We start from the raw sequence: 8,083 nt of genomic DNA, 5'->3' as shown, positions 1-8,083 counted from the left end.
TCTTCCTTTGTGATTTTTCTTTTTTCTTTTTAGGGCCATACCAGTGGCATATGGACGTTCCCAGGCCAGGGGTTGAATCGGAACTGCAGCAGCTGCCAGCCTACACCACAGCCGCAGCAGCAATGGATCCGAGCCACATCTGTGACCACAGCTCACAGCAATGCTGGATCCTTAACCCACTGAGCGAGGCTAGGGATCGAACCCATGTCCTCATGGATATTAGTCAGATTCGTTTCTGCTGCACCACAGTGAGAACTCCTGCAGTTGGATTCTTGACCCCCTGGGCCACCATGGAAACTCCTTAAGTGATTTTTAGATTAGTTAATCCAATCTCTTCATTTTATAAATAAAGAACCTGAGCTCCAGAGAGGGAGAGTAATTTGTCTGAGGTCATCCAGCAAATTGGTCTACTGATAAACTCAGAGCTGGTTAAGAACCACAGCCACAGCAACACCAGATCTGAGCCGTGTCTGCAACCTACCCTGCAGCTTGTGGCAATGCTGGCTCCTTAACCCACTGAGTGAGGCCAGGGATCAAACCTGCTTCCTCATGGATACTAGTGGGTTCTTAATGTGCTGAACTACAACTGGGATTGCTTCTTTTTTTTTTTCCTTTTGTCTTTTTACGGCCGCACCTACGGCATATGGAGGTTCCCAGGCTAGGGGTCTAATTGGAGCTATAGCTGCCAGCCTACACCACAGACACAGCAACACCAGATACAAGCTGCATCTTCGACCTACACCACAGCTCCCGGCAACGCCAGATCCTTAACCCACTGAGTGAGGCCAGGGATTGAACCTGTAACCTCATGGTTCCTAGTTGGATTTGTTTCAGCTGCACCACAACAGGAACTCCCAGGATTGCTTCTCAGAGATCCTCTCAATAGAACAATAAGGCCTCTTGGAAGCTTAAGGATGCTGTCCCTTAGCGAGAGCCCCAGTAGAAAAAAGAATGGGACTTTTGTCCTTTTGTCTAGTGGAGTGGACCACTATAAGTTTATTTTCTTTCTTTTATTTTTCTTTTCTTTTCTTTTTTTTTTTTTTTTTTTTTTTGCTTTTTAGGGCTGTACTTGTGGCATATGGAGGTTCCCAGGCTAGGGGTTTAATCAGAGCTACAGCTGTCAGTCTACCCCACAGCCACAGCAATCAGGATCCAAGCCATGCCTGTGACCTACACCACAGCCCAAGGCAACACCAGATCCTTAACCCACTGAGCAAGGCCGGGGATCGACCTGCAACCTCATGCTTACTAGTCGGATTCGTTTCCACTGCACCACAATGGCAACTTCAGTTTCACAGCTTTTAAGAAAACTGTATCAGTAAAAATAGTGCCAGCTGGAGTTAAAAGGACAGAGATAGTACAAAATAAAAAGAGATCAGTAGACTCCCAAATTCTGCTGGCAGGAAACAGTCTGAGAAAACTATTCGGCTGAAAACACATCCTCCCTCAAGGAAAGAAAGAAAGAAAGAAAGAAAGAAAGAAAGAAAGAAAGAAAGAAAGAAAGAAAGAAAGAAAGAAAGAAAGAAAGGAAGGAAGGAAGGAAGGAAGGAAGGAAAGAAAGGAAGGAAGACAGAGAGAGATGGAGGGAGGGAGGGAGAGAGGGAGAGAGGGAAGGAAGGAAGGAAGGAAGGAAGGAAAGAAGGAAGAAGAAAATGTATCTTAGTAAGTGAAAGCAAGAGTCCATATGGCAGAGTGGAGAGCCATCAAGTTGTATCTTGAAACCAAATCAGGGAAAGTCCAACATTTGCTTGGCTGGATTTCAGGATTGCTATGGACCAGTGACTCCTTCAAGTCTGAATTTTCCTCATTTTTGGACAGGACTATCTACAGCTCTCATCCTATATCCTCCACACCATTGGATGTTGGGTGGGTTCAGGACAGATAGCAAAGTTTATCAGATTTACTAATGGACAAGAATAAGAACCAAGGAGCTTCATCCACACCTGGACCCAATTTATAGGACCAGATTCTAAATGTTAAGCCGATGCTCTAATAGGATGAGACTTTTGGAAATCTTGGGAGGGGAGGGGATGACTATATTTTGCATGTGGAAGGAGTGTTTATCATTTGGGGCTAGAGGGTGGACCGAGGTGGGCAGTAACATGGCTTCCAGTGACCCCTCCCCCATTCCTTGGTATTTGCCCACTTGTGTAATTCTATCCCTTTAAGTATGAGCTGGACCTACTGACTTGTTTCTAACTCATGGACTGTGGTGAAAATGATGGGATGCCACTTTCAAGATGAGGTTACAAAAGACTGTGACTACTGTCTTATTCACACTCTCCCTGGCTCTTCTTTTTGGAAGTGGTTCCATGTTGTGAGCTAGAGAGGCCCACATGGCAAGGAACTGAGGGCCTCTGGCCACCAACTCATGAGGAGCTGAGGCTCTCAGTTCAGTAATCTGAGGAACTGAATCCCACCAAGTGTGTGGGCATAGAAAGGGGTCTTTCTCTAGTTGAGCTTTGAGATGAGACCAAAGCCACAGCCAACATCTTTTTTCTTTTCTTTTTTTTTAAACTTTTTGCCATTTCTTGGGCTGCTCCCGTGGCATATGGAGATTCCCAGCTAGGGGTCAAATCAGAGCTGTAGCCACTGGCCTACGCCAGAGCCACAGCAATACTGGATCTGAGCCGCATCTGCAACCTACACCACAGCTCATGGCAACGCCGATCCTTAACCCACTGAGCAAGGCCAGGAATCGAACCCGCAACCTCATGGTTCCCAGTTGGATTCATTAACCACTGAGCCATGATGGGAACTCCTCCATCCAACATCTTGATCACAGTCTGTGAGAGACTCTGAGACAGACAACCCACTGAAGCTACATCTATGTGCCTGAACCACAGAAACTATGAGATAATAATTGTTGTCTTTAGTCACTAAGCTTGGGGAGATTTGTTACGCAGCAGGAGATAACCATTAGAACTCATGTGTTAAGTATTCTTGCATATGGTAGATTAGTCTCTTTTCACAAGGACTCAGTGAGAGGTTCGTGGAAAGTACTGACTTACCCTCTCTCATGGTTGGAGAATCTGAGGCTCAGAAAAGAAACAGGACTTCGCCCAAGGTGCTGCTGAAACCAAGCCCCACTCTTCCATCTACTTCAAGTTCACTTCTGTCCCTGTTCCGCATCCCAAGCCACCTACCTGATGTGACCACAGCAGCTCCCTGTCTGCCCCAATGGCACCTTCAGTCCAGAGCACCCTGGACTGGCTTGAACAGAAATATAGACTCACTGCCAGTTTCTGACCTGGAGAGAAATGCCCCAACAGATGTGGGTCAAGGAGGGAGGGAAAGTAGGTTCCACTGTGGTCTAGGCACGAGACCCACAAGCAAATCTGAATGGAGGAAGGAAGATGAAGTCCCGGGTCCCGGCAGACCCCTGGCCCACTTCAAGGTCCCTGCCTCACCGCTTCACTCTCTCCCATAACATCAGAAAACACGTGAACAACCCTGGTGTGTGCTGAAGCCCAGGAGTGCAGATCTGAGCTGCACAACTGCTGGAGACCAATGGATAGTTGCTGAGGAGCAGCCCTCCCCTTGTTTATTGGTGTTGCCATGGTGATCACTGTATACAGGGCTCTGTTACCTCAGAGGGATGACAGGCCCCCCTGGGGGTCAGAAGCCAGAAAGAGCCTGTACTGAGGAGGCAGCAAGGGCCTTCAGATGTTGTTTACTCTCTCACTCACAATGTCCCTTGAGACTCCATCATGGGCCAGGTTGTGTGACAGGCACAGAGGGCTCAGATGCCATCAAGTATGAAGGATGTTCCTGGGATTACAAAGGAGTAAATGGAGTCATTAGTTTTGTCTAGGGAAGAGGGGGCAGGGCTCACAGAAGGGCCATTTGAGCTGGACCTTGTAGGTTGCGTAGGAGTTCAACAATTTAAAAGGAACGAGAATATTAAAGGCAAAGGGGTGCTTATGAGCATAAATTAGGTCAAGCAGGTGGGGAGGGAAGGGAAAGGCACCTGGAGCTGTCTAAGCTGGATGTGAGGACTAGAAATCACAGTAAAACTAGAGCTGGGGTGGGACAGCGAGGGGCTACTCTCCTCCTCTGGAACCACAAGGGCTACAGAAGATCAACAACGTTAAGTGACTTCTGCAGTTTGTTCTGCACTGGCTCCGTCCTGTGTGTCTGTTGTTCAGCTGAGGGTTGGAGGAAGAGGGAAGGATTAGGGATTTAGGGAATGTCTCTTGCAAACCCAGGCTTTCAGGGTCTCCTGAGGAGGCTGAAAGCATAAACTTGTGGTCTTCAGAGTCTGCACCTGCCACGTTTCAGAAGAGCAACTTTGGCCAAGTTCTTCAGCGGAACGTTCCTCATACATGAAAACAGATATAACCCCCCTTCAAGGGTAAGGATGAGGACTGAAGTCATTTCTGTGAAATGCCCAGCACACTGCCTGGCACAGAGGGAGGTGTCACCTCTAACTTGAAGCTAACCCCATAAGCAGTCCATCAGCAACTGCCAAATACACCAGGCACAGACCCCTTTACCCACCTCGACATCCCTGGCAGCCCCTAATCCGAGCCAGCCCTAGCTCTTGCCGGGGGTAACACCCTTGCCTCCTCCCAGGTCTCCTTTTATGCTCTCGTCTTGGGTATTAATTATATATTGCTACAGAATAGTATCATCACAAACTCAGGATCTTAACAAATATTATCACACACTCTCTGTGAATCAGGGAATGGGCATGGCTTCTCTGCATTGGGGTCTCAGAAGCCTGCGGTCAAGGTGCTGTGGGGCTGTGTGCTCATCTGAGGCTTGACTGGGGAAGGATCTGCTTCCAAGCCCATATGGTTGTTGGCAGGACCCAGTTCTCCACGGTGGCATGCCATGAGGGCCTCAGCAGAGGCCACCCTCAGGTTCTTGCAATGTGGGCCTCCAGCATGGCACTCACCTCCTCAAAGCCAGCAAAGGAAAATGCCTACCACAAGATGGGCATGGTAGGGCGTTCCCATCATGGCTCAGTGGTAACTAACCCAACTAATATCCATGAGGATGCAGGTTCAATCCCTGGCCTCACTCAGTGGGTTAAAGATCTGGCATTGCTGTGGCTGTGGCATTGGCCAGCAGGTGCCTCTCTGATTCAGCCCGTAGCCTGGGAAATTCCATATGCCGTGGGTGCGGCCCTAAAAAAAGTATGTTGCATTTTCTCCCCACACACAAGGGAAGGGGTCACACAGGCGGTGGCAGTGGACATCAGGAGATGGAGATTGTGGGAACCACCCTGGAGAATATCTGCCAAGTCCCCTGACAGGCCTTCCTCACCTCAGCAGCCAAGTGATCTTGTTAGAGTCTATTTGAATCATGTCACTCCTCTAATCAAAACCTTCCTGTAGCTTTCCATCTCAAGAATAAAACTCAGAGTAAAACTTAAAGTGGGAGTTCCCACTGTGGCGCAGTGGTTAACGAATCCGACTAGGAACCATGAGGTTGCGGGTTCGGTCCCTGCCCTTGCTCAGTGGGTTAACGATCTGGCGTTGCCGTGATCTGTGGTGTAGGCTGCAGACGCGGCTCGGATCCCACGTTGCTGTGGCTCTGGCGTAGGCTGGTGGCTACAGTTCCGATTCGACCCCTAGCCTGGGAACCTCCATATGCCGCGAGAGCGGCCCAAAGAAATAACAAAAAGACAAAAAAAAAAAAGCACTTAGGGAGTTCCCATCATGGCGCAGTGGTTAACAAATCCGACTAGGAACCATGAGGTTGCGGGTTCGATCCCTGCCCTTGCTCAGGGGGTTAACGATCGGCTTTGCCGTGAGCTGTGGTGTAGGTCGCAGATTCGGCTCGGATCCCGCCTTGCTGTGGCTCTGACGTAGGCTGGCAGCTACAGCTCCGATTGGACCACTAGCCTGGGAACCTCCATATGCCACGGGAGCGGCTCAAGAAATGGCAAAAAGACAAAAAAAAATAAAATAAAATAAAATATTAAAAAAAAAACAAAAAAAAAAACTTAAAGTGTTTTCATTTCATTTGCAAGGCCCTACTGAGATGCCCCCCCCACCTCTACCCGACCCCCGCTTCTCTGACCTCAGCTCCTCCCACTTTCCTGATTGCTCCCTTGGCCCCAGCCACACTGGGCTCCTCTGTTTCTTAAACACACCCAGCATAGTCCTGCCTCAGGGCCTTTGCACTAGTTATTTCTGCTGCTGCAACTTTCTTTCCCCAGATATCTTTTTTTTTTTTTTTTTTTTTGGTTGTGTCTGTGGCTGTAGAAGTTCCTGGGCAAGGGATGAAACTCACACCACACAGCAGCAACTGAATAGCTGCAGGCGGTGAAAACACCGGATCTTTAACCTACTGTACCCACAAGGGAACTCCTCCCCAGATATCTATGTGACTTACTTTTTGAGCCTCCTTCGGGACTCTGCTCATTTTCCCAGACCAGCCTTTAAAAAAAATATCCTAACCCAACCCACACCCCCTTTCCCCTCGCTATCTTTTCTCTTACCGCACTTGTCACTATCTGACAATCCCTCTGTATGTTCATCTGTCCTTTCCCCCAGGTAAGACGTGAACCACGTGTGAGGAGGCAGCTGTGCTCACTGCCATGGCCCCCGCACCTGGACCAGTGCCCAACTCACAATAGGTGCTCAATAAATGTGTTGATGGAGAGTTCCCGCTGTGGCTCAGCAAGTTACAAACCCAACTAGCACCCAAGAGCATGTGAGTTTGATCCCTGGCATCGCTCAGGGGGTTAAGGATCCAGTGTTGCCATGAGCGGTGGTGTAGGTCACAGACACAGCTTGGATCTAGTGCGGCTCTGGCTGTGGCATAGGGGCTGGCAGCTGCAGCTCCGATTCGACCCCTAACCTGGGAACCTCCATATAATGCAGTTGCGGCCCTAAAAAAAACAAAAGAAGAAGAAAAAAAAAAGTGTTGCTGGAATGAGCTCTGGGGTTGGCGAGGGAGGAGAAGGAGAGAGAGCTTTCATCCCCTGGGATTGGCTCCTCGGCCACTCAAGGCTCCGAGAAGGGATCTAAAGCCAGCATGGGAAGATGTCATAGAGACGAGAGGGGTCCAGGCTGCCCCTTACACTGCAGACCCCATGGGCCTCCAGCCCCCTGCCCTAACCCAGCACCCTCGATGTTGACTGAGCACCTGATTGCCCTGACGCAGGATAGGGATTGGCGACTGTCACTGACAATCTTGGTCCCTGGCCCTCCTTCTCCTATCCAGGGTCAACCCAGGAAGGCTGGACAGGGGATCAGAGAACGCCCGGTCGGGGGGGCCTGGAATCATCTTGCAGCCCCCAAGGAGGGTTTAGAGAGCCCGTTTCTGGGAAACTCCTAATCCAGCCACATGGGTCCCAGTCTCCCAGGTAACTTTCTTCTCCTGCAGCTTCCCAGGAGTTGAAGCTGCTTCTCTAGCTTCCCCCTCCCCTGGTGAGGTGGCAGGTGGTGACACCCTTCTGGCATGTGGCAATGAAGGGCTTTGCAAGTTTCCCCTTCTTGGCTTCAAACATGGCTCGGAGCTCCTCTGGACCCTTCTCGAAGCCGTCCTCTGTCAAGAAGTCCATGAAGGGCATGTTGACTGAGCCATGGGTGTGGCTGGAGTCCAGTCCTGGGTGGGGACAAGGACAGGGTGAGGAGGGGCATAGGGGGCAGAGGTAAGTGGGGCCTGGAGGCCACAGTCAGCTGTGGCTATAAGAATAAGGAGCTCAGAGTTTTCATCATGGTGCAGCAGAATTGAATCCAACTAGGAACCATGAGGTTGCGGGTTCGATCCCTGGCCTCGCTCAGTGGATTAAAGATCCGGCATTGCCATGAGCTGTGGTGTAGATCACAGACATGGCTTGGATCTGGCATTGCTGTGGCTCTGGCTTAGGCTGGCAGTAACAGCTCTGATTCGACTCCTAGCCTGGGAACCTCCATGTGCTGTGGGTGCAGCCCTAAAAGGACAAGAGACAAAAAAAAAAAGAAGGAGCTGGGAGTTCCTGTTGTCACTCAGCAGGTTACAAATCAGTGGGTTAAGGAGCCTGAGCCAGGAAGGCTACCCAGAGGTGGAGGCCACCTTTCCTCTGGCCTCCTCTGAGCATCACCTCTTCTGAAAGGCCCCAGGGCCTGTGGGACACCCCTTGGAA

Source organism: Sus scrofa, chromosome 5, assembly GCF_000003025.6.
Source record: "Sus scrofa isolate TJ Tabasco breed Duroc chromosome 5, Sscrofa11.1, whole genome shotgun sequence".
NCBI lineage: Eukaryota > Metazoa > Chordata > Mammalia > Artiodactyla > Suidae > Sus > Sus scrofa.
The sequence above is the reverse complement of the archived record's forward strand: the minus strand, read 5'-3'. Positions refer to the sequence as shown.